Source organism: Plectropomus leopardus, chromosome 5 (genome assembly GCF_008729295.1).
Source record: "Plectropomus leopardus isolate mb chromosome 5, YSFRI_Pleo_2.0, whole genome shotgun sequence".
In the NCBI taxonomy this organism is placed as follows: Eukaryota; Metazoa; Chordata; class Actinopteri; order Perciformes; family Serranidae; genus Plectropomus; species Plectropomus leopardus.
The window spans coordinates 6,156,188-6,165,051 of NC_056467.1; positions in this window are offsets into that span (position 1 = coordinate 6,156,188).

Here is an 8,864-nt window from a genome sequence, read left to right on the forward strand (position 1 = left end):
TCATAAACATCCCATTTTGAAACAAGCACGCATACACGTCCCAGAGGCAAACACAGCCATTGTATTTTCATTTAGTTTTCATTTTCTCCAAACTCTTTTATTCCCCTTGTTGACCTTAACTTCCATCCCACTTTGTTGAAGAACATTTGCCCATATGCTCCCCTATTTCTCTCTGGGCCCATTTCATTAGCAAACGTGTATCACGCGTCCTTCGAAGACTAAAGGGCAGAGAGCAAACTCATTCATTCTCGATAATTGTTGTAAAAAGGGAAACATACAGTCTTCCTGCATGGATATCTATGTATAAACTGAATGTTTCATTTGTCTGTTTTGACATTAAATCTACTGTAAAACCACTCCAACAAATCAAAATGAAAAAGGATTTCAAATTGAAAATGAAATCAAGTTTGAGTCAGACTTCAACACAGTTTTGATGAGGCCTTCTGGGTCATTTTATTACAGGAAACTACAGTTGTTTCGTTTCTTGCCTTATTACTAGCATTTTATTCCAGTCGTCTTTATTTTGACTCTGACGGTGATAACATGAATAGAGGAACCATTTATGTCTCCATAACTGAACGATATGACATAAACCGAATGTCCCAAAAGACCCAAAAACGTACACGCACACATGCATTATATAAAAACACCAACACTTTTCCAGCTGTTAAGTACCTCTGACATCATGTTGTTCGATACACACTCTGTATTTTTGTATGTGTGTGCACACTGTGTGCTTATAGTGTTTGTGTGTGTGTGACAGTCACACACTCACACATACACACACACGCACAGAGTTCAGCCGATTTATCATAATATGCTTTATCTGAAAAGTAAGTATCTTACCTCGGGATAAAGGGAGGAAAGAGGGGTTTGTGGCCAGATTGACAGAGGAAGGGTGGATGGAGAGAACCAAGCGCTCGCTGCACAGAGACAGAGAGCAGGACCTTCGGTTCTGTGGCCGGATTGATCACTATTGATAAGGTAACTGAGCTTATGGGACGGAGCAGCGCTGACAGAGAGGGCCACAGTGGTGTGTGTGTGTGTGAGTGTGTGTGTGTGTGATGGAGAGGCAGATTGAGTGGGAGACAGACCAGGAGGAGGGCATGTGGTGCTAACTGTGAGGAACTGGTGGAGGTGAAGATTGTTACTGGAGGAAACTGGGTGGAAAGTTACAGACGGGGTGGGGTGGAAAGAAGGAAGAGAAGAGGAGCGTGATGATAAAACAGGGTAGAAGAAGAGAGAGAGAGACAGATGGGGAAGGGGGGTATGGGGGGAGCGTTGGAACAGACGTAGGCTGAGTTTTCTGAGGGTCTTGCTGTGAATTTTATCTTGATTTTTTTGTTTTACGTTTAGTTAAACTATTAATATGCTGCATTTTTTGCAAACAATCAACGTGCTTCTGGTCTTAAATGGATATTTATAACACTATTGCAAGTGTCTATATGCTCATGTGGTTAAAAAAGAGTGTGTGCGTGCGCGCGTGTGCGTGCATTGAGGTCACAGTCCTCATTAAATTGATGTGAGGATTACTCTGCATGAGTCCAGGTCAGACCATGTGTCTCTGCACTCCTCCATCAACAGTAACACAATGGGCCATATGAGATGATGAAGGTCTCATGCAGGTTACATTAAATGTCCCTGCTGTTAGACCGACATTACATGCCATTAGTGTACGCAAGTGCATATATGTGCCCAAACATGCGTGTGTGTGTTTGTGTCCGTTTAGTAAGACTTGTCAGCAGTCTGTCACGCGTCTAAGCTAAAGATAAACTCAGACTGCGGTCGCTTATATAATGCTGAACTAAGTACATGTGCAGGTGTAGATTTTATATAAAGTATGTATATAACCTAAAGAGTTATGTGTGGGCATAGGAGTGTTTAATTTCCCAGCAGTACCAGTTAAAGCTTACTTACGTAACTTTATGATGTTCAGTAATGGTACACCTTTACATTAATAGTGTGGTACACAAAATTAACCTGAAATATTGGCATGTCTTTAATATTACTGTTAAATATGTTTTTGTATTCACAAAAAAACAAGATTTATGCAATATATTTTTTATTATATTTTACAACTAGTCATTCTTCATGTACTGACCATAGCAACAGTGCCGTAACTAGGAGACATGGCATCTTAGGCAAGCTTCTCCAGGCCCCCCCCGAGGAGTACTATTGTTATTTTTAAGATAATATTATTATATTTATATAATAATTACTATATATTAGCTGTTACATTTATATTTAAATTGGCACAAATAAACAGCATAGCTAAGAAAAAAATATAACATGAGACCAACAATGGAAGTTTTTCTTCTTTTATCTTTTTTTTTGTACTGCACCTCGGATAGCTTTTGCCTTTTATTTCCTTTTACACTTACTCCACTTCAACATTTCCCTTATGTTTGATTTCCAACCTGTGTCACCTAAGATCCGCCACTGCATGGGAGATTTGTTCTGTTTGATCTAGATCTGTAAATATATATATATTTATTTCCTCATATTTATGCTTTCAAACGAAAACGATTAACGTCTGGAGGAAATACATGCCAATATTTCCCTCCATTTTTTTTCTGAAAACTTTTTTTGTATTTATCTATTTTTTTAATACAATTCCAGTTTTTATAAACTTGGAGTAAAGACAAACTTTGCAGCGGGAACATTAAGCGTCGTAACTACAATAAATTATTAGCAAATTGGCCACAAAAGGCTTGTCTCATCCCTTGAAGGCCTATATTAAGGCAGGGTAACATGTCTCCCAGTGGGACATCTTAACGACTGTTATAAGAATAGCCTCAACATTTTTTCCTCGGTTGCAGTGTGTAAACCGGCCGATAACTGGATAATTGTTTACACTCAGTTCCAGCTTCAGGTGACACATTTCACAGGTGCACACATTTTGTGTGTCACCATGAGTTCATCTGTAAATAATGTCTCGCCTCAGCTTCTTGATCAATTTCAGACAGTGGACCTCCCGCTGCGTGCATGTGTGTGCCCTGCTGTCCTCTGAGAGGAGACAGATCTCTAATCCACCGCAGACAGCAGCAGGTGGTGTGTGTGTTCACCGTCATCATTTAGCCCCCCTCCTTGACCACTGTCTGGGGTTTTAGCAAGTTAACACCTGTTCATGCCCTCATACTCATACACTTCTAATTAGATAAAATGGACAATTTCAGTTACATTTGTGAATATCCAGAGATGTTGTATTCTAATTCTTGCAGTGCATAAAAGGTTTCTTCAAACACTTAGATATAAAGAGCTTCTATCAATGATTTACTGTAATAAAATGCAGCTCCAGGACCATTTTAAGTGGCAGCATTTAGTACATATTCTTTAACTGTTAATTGGTTATTTAGGGGGTTATTTGTTATTGTTCACTTGATAATTCATAATTAGATGTCATTATTATGTAAAATTGTTATGATTTTTATCAGATTGTAAATCCTGTCAAAACACCACCAACAAAAAGAGAGTTATAGCTTAAAACTTTGTTTTAAATTTTATAAAATTATTCATTCATAAAATTCATAAAATACAGTACAATTTATGATGTTTAAATTTTCAGAATGTATTTTGTGTTCATTCTTTTCATTTTTTTAACATTGTTTCTTTTTTATTTTTACTTTTTTTTTAAAAATTGTACTGACATTATGTGGTGTGCCACTTTGTCTAATTAGAGGTTATTCAGCATTTAGTTTGGCAGGTGTATATGCAAGATGAAACAAACACACACACACACACACACACACACACACACACACACACTTTTCAAGTTGTTAAAACAAAGCTCATGCATATGTGCATTCAGGCATGGTTTCATATGCACTGCTGTATGAAGGATTGTGTGTGTGTGTGTGTGTGCTGGTGTGGAAGGGGGACATTATCGGTGCGGGTGGAGGTGGGTGGGGTGAGTGTGTGTGTGTAGCGTGGTACAGTAGCTTGCGACCCCACCCCCTCCACCACCCGCCTCCACCTGCACCCCCACCACCCCATATGGCAGTAGACAGCAGTAGTAATCATGGAAGTGGAGCAACAGGCCCTGAGCCTCACTAATCCTCTGCCACACTCCGACACGTGCCACGCTGATGCATATACCCACTCTGAACACACACACACACACACACACAGGCATGGATATTGGAGACACCATTTATGCACAGATACACTACATGTACAATCAGGACACTAATGTATCCACAAATAGATAGAATAGAATAGTGTTCATCATTTGCATTAAATGTAAATGTTTATGGCAGGCAAACTCACTGCTTTAATATACCCTGGATTAACTTGCATCATTAGGAACACTGTGTCAGACACACACGCACACACACATCTTGTGACCTGCAGCCACTATTTGGCATGCAGAGCCCGTAATGCACCATCTCTCAATCTATCGAGTTTGTTTTAAATTTCGCACAGTTTAAATGCAATCTGTTGTTTTATGAGGCAATGGCGTGCATGTTAATTTAAAACCTGAGCAGTGCAACCAGAAGTGCTACATGCCGGTAGAAAAATCAGAGTGCTTTTTAAGCGCATGCCCTCGCACACACAAGTAGAGTCACACGCGCTCAGTGCGACACGTACACACACAAAACCTTTTAACTGTGACGCACAAGGAGACGGGGCCACAATGGCTCTCTTATTGTTAATTGGCCGTTTAATCCCGAGGAATGCGTCTGATTAGTACCCGCTGGTGGGTCAGGATCTTGCTCAACACTCTCCTTCACAATGGACAAGCTGTAACAGAGATCTGCAGGCACATACACACACACACACACACACCAGTGCACGCACAAACACGCAGGGACAAAGGTGTGCACAAAGAAACCCACAATGAAGCATCAATACATGTGTGTGGAGACATGCGGGGCCACAGTGGCCCCACATACCCCCCATGTTCACACACACAAAGTGACCACACAAATACACCCAGCATGAAACTCCACTGTAAGATAAGCAAAGGATGAACAATAGTCAGGTGCAGAAAATGTGATTTAAAATTTCTAGGGAAGCTAAAACCATCGCAAACACTTCCCTCACCATCTCACCTTTAAATTTAACTGCATGTGTGCGTGTATCGTATCCAAAAGTACCCCTCCACAGTCTGTTAAATGCTACTTTAAGGGCCACCAGAGAGAGTCAGAGAGGTTATTTTACATGCTACGTAGTATCAGAACCAAGCAAGCTTCCTAACTCACTAACTCAGTTAACCATCTATTCTGCAAAGTTTAGAATTGATATGCTACACCACATTTCTAGCTTCAGTATTTAATTAAACGGTATTAGCTAAAAGGATAGCTTTCTGGCATTTTGCTACGCGTGCCCCTTCTTAGGCCAGCCCTGCCCAAAATTATGTTTGTATACAACTCAAAATGTAGTGTTTTCTATTGACAAGATGAGGAAATGTTGCTGATTAATGGACCCAAAGAGTCAAAATAATGTTGATACTAAACATGTCCAAAAAATGTTCACTGAAAGCATGTTTTAGTGTTTTTTCCGCCAAAAATGTGAATCTTACAATACTGTAACTCACTGTCATTGTGATTACAGCATTGCTTATTTATCACCCCTTTTAACAGCATTTAACCAAAGTTACAGCAGGCTCCTGAGGAGTGCTTCAACCCAATGCTTCATTAAAAAAAGCGTTTTTTTAAATGACATATAGGGTGTGGGTTATGTTATTTTTAATTCATGACTACAATATCTTGACATTTATGTTGGCTAGCTAGAGAGCAGAGGGTTGACTACAGAGTTAAAAAGAAGCTTATTACGCATATTGATAAAAAGTACAACCATCACCAGCAACATCCAGCGATGATCGATATTTGGGACTGATATGTGTTTACAATAAAAAATAAAATCTTTCTGTCAATATTTAGAATTTGGAATATAATAAATTTCAACACAGAGCTGTGTTTAAATGTCGTGAACAAATGTTTAATGAGAACTGAAACTCAAATACAGCAAGTTCCCAGCAGCTTGTTTTATAAATTCAAATGAACATTGAAATACAAAAAATTAATAAATTAAAATAGCTCCCTGAGGTTTTACAAAAAGTTCCTCCCATTCTGACACTGTGTTTGCAGTATTTACTTAATAATTTTATTTTTTAATATTTTATTATCAAAAATAAAATGCTGATGCAGATAATCAGTAAAAAGTCAAATATCGGCCCTAAATAATCGGCCAGGCCGATAATCTGTTGACCCCTTAAAGACACTAGTGCTGACAACAAAAGGCACTATATGAACACAGGGAGACACGAGACTTTATTTTAACTTTTTATATTAAAATGAAACCTTGATTCCTAACGTTATACAAAGCGCTTTTTTTGCCTAAACTCAAAACATGAGTCTGGACGCAAACTCAAAGTTCTTGTGTGCACTTTGTACGTTCGCCACCTTCCCAGCCACCTCTGATGTGAAGCCTACATGGTACATAAATGTAATATTTTGTTATCTGAAAGAAACATTGTCTCTTAACAAAATCCAGGCAGCAATGGTGTTGCCACAACAACGAAATTAAGAAAAACAGATACTAACATACAAAAGTAATGACGGGGTTGCAAAGGCCTTAAATTTTCAGATCTTTTCAAAGTGAAAATTCACATCAGAGTTCACCGCAGTAAGTTGCGCTCTCATTTACTTTGCTGCCATTAACCCTTTAAAACTTGAGTAAATTGTTTTGATTTCTGTTAAGTACATGGGAATAAGGCAATGAGCATTAAAAGAAGAAATGACCCAAAAATTAGCAAGAAATTCATAAAAAGTACAAGAAAAAAAATTATGAAATTACTAGGAAAATGGGTCTCAGAATAATAAGTAAGTAATTATAGTTTTTCCGTAGCTTTCTTCTTAAAAATAATTGTCTAAATTTACTAATTTCTTGCAATTTCTTGCATTTTAATCAGTTTGCATATTGCCTTTTTCCCCCATGTTTTTGTAAAAAATTGAACTAGTTTTTTCAGTGATCAAAGGTTTCTATATTTGTGAAAGATGTCTGAAAGCAGCACAAGAAAAATGATGTTACTTCAGGTTTCAAAGGGTTAAGGGAATCTAATGTTTGCAGTCATTGTTTTAAAATGAATGAGATTCTCTGCAGAGTTTCAGTGACCGGACCGTAATGTTTGTTTTGGGGTCGCAGTGAGGGGTGATGTTTAGTGCATGCTACAGTGGTCTGCATGCGTCACAGAGTCCATTGTTCCTCAGCAGGTTTACCGTAGTGTGAAAAGATAGAAACAAACTGTAGGAAATTATAAATGTTACAGAGGAGGACGTTTAAACTGTTAACACTAAGGACTGGATGGAAGAAATGCACAGAAAGAAAGGGATGATGGGAAGTCAGACTGGTCGCAGGTGGATAGGTGGGGTCAGAGGTGATGTGACTCTACGTGTGTGTGCCTGTGTGTATTTGTGTGTGTGTGTGTGTTCTGTAGGAGGTCCAGGCAGGCTGCATCACTGCTGACACACTGCTGCTGGTAAATCCAGCTTAGTGTGTCTAAAACAGGCCTACGAAATCTGCCACAGGGCCCCTAATGCTAGGGCCGCTGTCACCCTCAATCACTCACACACACCTAATCCCCACGCCGTGACCCAACACACACACACACACACACACACACACACACACACAGCCCGGCTACCCGATGCCCTGGGTCCATTCAGCTTGGCAGGCAGTCCCAGTACCAGGAGACACCAGCCACAGGGTCAACATTTCATATCAGGGGAGGAAGGGGGTGATGGTGGAGGGGAAGGAGAATTTGGTGTGGAGGAGAAGGAGTCTGAGGACTTTGGCTGAGGAGGAGGTGAACAGGTGGGGGTGGTGGTCAGGGTGAGAGGAGAGCAGGTAGAGGAGTGGAAATTTGAATGTGGCTGGGGTGGTGGAGGGTTGGGATTTGGGGAGGGATAACAGGATTGGGAGGAATTTTGGTTGGAATGGAGGGGTGAGGAAGAGGAAGAGAAGCACAGTAGCGAGATGGAGGTAAAGGATGTGAGGTGAGGAAGGGAGGAAGTGCATAAGAACGAAATTAACCCTCAGGGTCTGCTTTAATATTACACACACTCGCATCACTCTCTGCACAAAATGCGCTTTTCAGAATCAATCAAAAATGATTATGCATTAAAATTATTTTCTACTTTTACTGAGTTTATTTTTTTAACCATCAGTCCTAATTGTAAATATCAAATATTCAGTAATTTTTTACATGCCAGGTTTTTGGTATAATGCAACTATGTTTAAGATGAAAAAAGAAGCAATTATTTTCAGTATACTTTTTTTGGGGGGGGGGGGGCTATTACAGCCTGGGATACGTCAATGATTCGCTGCAACATCGATTGTGCACCTAGTGGAAAAAAACGTATTTTCTTCATAAAGCTAAATATGGTAAAAATGATGGCATCAGTTGGAAAACAGTACAAATGACAAACTCTAATGTAAAAGCCCAAAATGACACCCAAAAATAATACAATGCGTGTTTTTATGCTTTGATGGCTGTGGGATGAAAAAATTGCAGTTTGAATGGGTTTCATGTTGCACATTTTTTGCACTTAACAGTATAAATGTCAATAAATTTCGTTCCAAGATTCCAGGATTAAACAAAAATACACAGTCTTACAAAAATATCTGCCATATGCATGAACACAGTCAAAATCAGTTCTTGCAGGTTTGAATCAATTATTTGAAATGAAGGTTCGTGCGAGACTATTTAATGATGATTACAGTAAAAAACTCTCAATGACAGTTTGAACTGCCTGGATCTCTTTTTGATGTTTTTTTCAGCGCTCATCTAAAGTGGATGCCTGCTGGCTCTAACTGTGTGTTTTGTTTTTGTGTGTGTGTGTGTGTGTGTGTGTTCTCCCAGG